The following is a 6,000-nucleotide window of genomic DNA, read 5'->3' as shown; positions in this document are numbered from 1 at the left end:
AGATGGAAATAGTTTTGTGTGCTCTCAGCTATATGCCGGGTATATACTGTGGGGCAGGAGGGGTACAGTGGGGTAGGGGAGAGGCCCTGAGGCAGGTTTGAGGAAGAGGGTGTGGAGGCTGGAAGGCAGGTTAGGCTGGTGAGCTGCAGCTCAGGCAGAGGATAACCAGCTGGACAGGACTCTAAAGAACAGAAGGAACCACCTAGAGACCCAAGGGCACTTAGCTGGAGTCTGCTGCAGCTACCAGTTAATTGAAATGAAGGCCGGAAGCATGGAGCTGCACTGTAAAGACAATGGCTGGAACAGAGGTCCTTGTTAACACTTCTATTTCTATGCCATTTTTCATAATTCATTAAATGTTTTTCTATTTAATAAGTCAATTATCCTAGACTCTATAGAAATATAGTCCAACTTTTTAGATTTTCAAAGCCTTTTGATTTTGGTTAGGTTGTTAGAGCAGACCATCTTGGCAGATCCATTTCAAAGGGCTGGCCAAACTGGGTTCAGTTATAGCTGCTGCTATCACAAGGGTTAAATCCTGACCCACCTGTGCCCAGTGCAGGAGTTGGGCTTCCTTCCAGTGGATGCCCCATGTGCAGGCAGGGAGAGGACTGTGGCCTGTGCCAGCAGGGCCCTTGCTCTGGCTGATCTTGGCGCAGTGCTAAGCACACCCTGCCCACAGCCTGAAGTGTCTGGTCTGGACCTGCAGAACAGGTAGCCCATGTATCAACAATAGGGGTAGCTAAACTCAGCAAAAATGGGTCCCTTGAAATAAAGTCAATTCACTCAATAAGCTATTAGCAACCATAAAGACAGGTACAGGAGGAACAACTGCGTATAAGAAATGTGTGAGGGGACCGCATTTTGATTTCTTGTCAGCAGAGGTTCTAAATACTGAATTATATGTTTATCTCTAGCTGTCTGATTAGTCTTTTAAGCTAATCAAATTTATTTGCTCATTCTTCACAATCTCTGCTATGTAAAATTGTCCAAATTTAAGGAATAAAAGCCAAGCAATACACTTATTGAGAAAGAAGCATGTGTAACTTCCCATAGTTCTAAAACCAATACAGCTTTTAAGTTAGAAATGGAGGAAAGAAGGTATCTGAAGCCCAGCCTTTACACTGCCTGAGGCTGTGGTGTGCAAGAAATGTTACCTCAGTCTGCTGGAGTTGTATGTTATGAATATCTGTTGTTCTGATGGCCATTTTATCCAACATGAACAAAAGTAATAAGACAAAAGCCGTGAATGTTACACTGAACTCAGAAGAGCAAGAAGCCATTTACACAGGACAATGTGCCTTCCTGATTATCTCTGTGTAGTGGAACATGTTACATTTAGCAATCCTGACTTGTAGCTTGGGGTCACAGAATCACAGAATCACAGAATGTTAGGGATTGGAAGGGACCTCGAAAGATCATCTAGTCCAATCCCCCTGCCAGGGCAGGAACACCTAGGTGAGGTTACACAGGAAGGTGTCCAGGCGGGTTTTGAATGTCTCCAGAGAAGGAGACTCCACAACCCCCCTGGGCAGCCTGTTCCAGTGTTCCATCACCCTCACTGAGAAGAAGTTTCTTCTCAAATTTAAGTGGAACCTCTTGTGTTCCAGCTTGAACCCATTACCCCTTGTCTTACTGTTGGTTGTCACCAGAAGAGCCTGGCTCCATCCTCGTGACACCCACCCTTTATATATTTATAAACATTGATGAGGTCACCGCTCAGTCTCCTCTTCTCCAAGCTAAAGAGCCCCAGCTCCCTCAGCCTTTCCTCACATGGGAGATGCTCCACTCCCTTCAGCATCTTCGTTGCCCTGCGCTGGACTCCCTCCAGCAGTTCCCTGTCCTTCTGGAACTGAGGGGCCCAGAACTGGACACAATATTCCAGATGAGGTCTCACCAGGGCAGAGTAGAGGGGAAGGAGAACCTCTCTCGACCTACTAACCACCCCCCTTCTAATACACCCTGGGGTCTCTGCAGACCCCAGGGTCTCTGGAGACAATCATTGTCCTTGTATAAAGCCTACTGAAATATTTGAATTGGATGTTCATAGGCCATGGTTTAAGGATCTGTACCTTTCCATTTGAATTTCCCTGACTTTGTGATACACGTGTCATTCTGAATGCTATTTAAATAATTTTCTTTGTAGTATTTTCCTTCTTTCGAAGACTAGAGTATGTTTCTTTGCATGTCTTACAAAATGAAGGTGAAAGAATAAGGTAATTATTTTCAAAATTATTTTCTTAAGCTGTTTTAAACAAAAAGAAATGGTTTAATTCCTTTGCATTACTTGGCTTCCTTGCAATGACCTGTAGCAGTCAACAAAGCAAATTGAAGTGGAAAAGGATTGTAGTTTTGTAACATACTTATAATGCAATCTTGCAGTAAGCTATTAAAAAATTTACAACCCAAATCTAGAGAAGTTGTTATGCAGTTAATATTTTGCAATTAAAATTTTATAGATTTAAACATTGTATGAAAATATTAAAAAATTTTCTAACTTTTTCCTCAGTTTTGGGGGAATTCTGTGGTCTGAGATGAAGCTGAAAAATCTGTACTTTTACCCTGAAAGACAATGTGGTAACACTCCAGGGAGGAAAAAGAGGGATTTTTGTTTTCATTGGAACAAAACTGAAGCAGGAAAGAGCTTTGTATTTTTACTTCCATGTGAGAGCTCTATATACAGGTGAAAAATAATGGAGCAGAGGGGCATAGTAGTTAGTGCTCTGTGAATTGAATGTACTTTCGGTGTGTGAAAAGCATTTCATTTCACATTGCATTGTGGAAAAACACTGTGCTCTATGTTTTTCATGTTTTGTCTTCCCCCAAAAGCACTCATTCCTATCCAAGCTACTATGTCCGTTAATTGAACATAAGTTGAGGAAAACATTTTTTGCAGATTTCTGTTGTAGGTCTAAAGAACAACGTTTCTATAAAGAAAGGTGAAAAAGTCAGAAAGCTTAATTAGTTTACAAGTTGTTCTAGTCCCTAGGTGTTTATATTGAGTTTTCATAAATCACCCCGCTGTCTGAACGCAAGGTTGGTGGACCTTTAAGGCTGGAGCTTTCCAGTTCAATTTCCTTGATGTTGTAGTGTTTGTCTTATTCTCATTGTTGCTGATGAATAATTCTTTTAATGTATTTTGAGCTAGCAAGAAAGGAGTTCAATGAGAATATCCTCTGTAACACTTAAGGCCCATTACAGTGAGGTTATATTGTGAAGGAGAAAGACTGTTTGCTGTCTTAGCATCAGTCAGAATCTCTGTAGTTTGTGTATGAGGACAAAGGATTGCCATTGCATCGGCCAGGAGAGCAGGTACTCATTCTTAATCTGTCTTTTAGTTTTCTCTAGCAGATTCTTTTCAGCTCTGCAACATTTTGGAAGGGTACAATGTTCTAAAACTAAAACTCCTCTAGTATTTTCACTTTTAGAATAAGAGTACCATCACATATCACAAAACAGCCCCCCAAATCATCCCAAGTTTCTGTTTGTGTACTTCAAGTACTCTTTCTGGATAGATTTTTCAGTTTTTTGTAGATTTTTCAGTTTTCTAAAGCAATGAAAACCCTGGCCCATGACATATACTCTCACAAATTGCAGTCACAGCTTGACAAATGAAGCTAAAAACTTTGGTTTCTAGAATTCATTCTGGGGCTAATATACTCAAATTAATATAAAATATTTGGAAATAATTTATTTGGCAAGAAAGAATGGATATGACTTTTCTCCCTGTGTAAATAAAAATGTCAGTACCAATTAGGCCTTACCTTGTATCTTGAATTGATACTTATGACTGCAAAATGTCACTGCTCTCTACTGTACACTCTTTAAATTATTGGACTAGAAATAAATTACTATGGAACTACATTCTGCATTTTTTCAGTTTTCTAGAGATGTTTTTAAAGTGTATGCACAGACTTGATGAAGACTTTGTTAAAGTGTTGCAAAAGTTTACCAGTAATAACAAAGAGCTGATGTTAGGGAGTAGTTCGGAATATAAAAGTGATGTTTATCATCTGGATTTTTCAAGAAGGAATAATGTGCAGCTAGAGACTCTTTTCAACATGACAGCAGGTAGCCAACCATCAGCCCAAGTTATTAATCAGAGAGCACAATACTATATAAAAACACTTCTTATGAATTAGGGAGTAAAAAATCCTGCCTCTCAGCAATCACAAAGGAAAAAAAAAATAGAGGAAACAGTTTAGAGCCTCCCAGAGGAAAAGGAATACTGGTAAGTGGATAAATACTGTTTAGTACCCAGCACATAATGGAAGGTGTAGTAACTGGGGCAGGCTGATTGGGTTAGCAATGATTTGGGGAAGAGTTCTTAAGCAGCGGCATCTGTACCAGTTATAATTTTTAGGCAAAGCCAGAGGCGTCACAGGGTTTGGTTGAGTCACAGTCTATCTTTGTATGAATTGGTACAATTAATGGCTGTCGTCATGGAGCAAAGGGTGTCTTCAATACTTATTCTTGAGTTCTCAGTATGTGGTTCACTTAATCCTGCTGGGATCAGGAATTGACCCAAGGGAAGTTTAGTCATTCCAGGAAAAAGGTATAGCACTGCTAACTTATTTTTCATACTGTTTTGGAAAGAATGACTTCTCCCAAGCAAGCAAAATGGTTTACAATCTGAATCAAGTTAATAAGATGTTTGTATCTTCAGTTGGATTAAGGCTAGTTATCTAAGGAATCTTCATCTTTTGACCTCTTCCAGTTCTTCCACATTCTCCTTTCCTCCTTCTTTGAACCTTGGGCCAGTTCTAACCAAATTTCACAAGACTGAAAATACTTTTTAGCTGTTATAAGCTACACTAAAACAAATGTTTGAAGAGACAGATGGGAAAAACCTCAGGTACAGGAAAAGCTGTGACTTTAACCACAAGACAAGCAAATGGATTGAGGAGATGGCATATGATATCCATATGAAATATCACATTTCAAAACTTAAACTACCATAGTATTTTATCCAAACTACTTGTAATTTAGCAGCAATGTGAGTGGCTGATAATGTACAAAAGCAAAGAGAGCGTAGATCAGGCTCTTCTAGCAAAAATATTAAATGAGGCATGTGGGCAGTGATGAGTACATTTCCTTCAGCGAAATATTACAGTTTGAAAAAGAGCTGTCGTGCTTAGAGGACACAATAACTGTGTCCCAATATGAGTGTCCAGTCACATTCCTGCAAGCAGCTCTGCTTTTCAGTTCGTTTTCTTTCTAGACTGACTAGAGTTGGGTATCAAGGTCTCCTTGACAGTCTACGAAAGATGTAAAATGAGAAATACATTCCTCCAAACTACCTTCCTTCACCATGTGGTTTTTGTAAGCTCTTTAAGGAGAAGTTTTCCTTCAGGAAGGACAATAACAATTGGAAAAAAAAAAAACAAACTGAAACAAACAACACCCCTTTCTCTTCTACTTAAAAAAAGAAAGCTATTGTAATAAAGTGCCTCAAGACGACCACATGCACCTAAACAATATCTATATTTTGACTGGGTTAGCTAGCATATTCCATTGTCTGGAAAACTTTGAGTAAAGTGAATTTAGACATTTCTGATTCCATTATGATGTAGCTAGCAGTTCTGTTTTCATATTGAAATTCTATCATTTCCTTCCACAAAAGAATTATCAAAGACAGCTGCCCTTCATTTTTTCATACCGCATGTATGATTTTTTTCAAGAGACAAAAGAAAAAGTGACTATTTCTGTAAGAAAAATCTGCCCTAGGGAAGATATTTATTTCTCCCTGTAGGTAGTTGTACTTTTCCCCTTCCCTCCAGTCCATTAGATACTCATGATCTGGGTGTTGTTTACAAGGTATCTTGATGTACTCTGATACTCTGAAAAAAATCTCAGATTCATTTTGAAACTACAACACAATGGCAGTTTGACCAATCTCAAATTCCCTCAGCATTTTCCCCCTGGGCTCTCTTGCTTGGGATTACAGCTGTCAAGAAAAAGAGCCTGGAGAGCAGGGAGGAGTATGGGATTGGTTTGTTT

The sequence above is a fragment of the Caloenas nicobarica genome, chromosome 6 (genome assembly GCF_036013445.1).
Source record: "Caloenas nicobarica isolate bCalNic1 chromosome 6, bCalNic1.hap1, whole genome shotgun sequence".
Classification (NCBI taxonomy): Eukaryota; Metazoa; Chordata; class Aves; order Columbiformes; family Columbidae; genus Caloenas; species Caloenas nicobarica.
Note: the sequence above shows the minus strand (reverse complement) of the source record.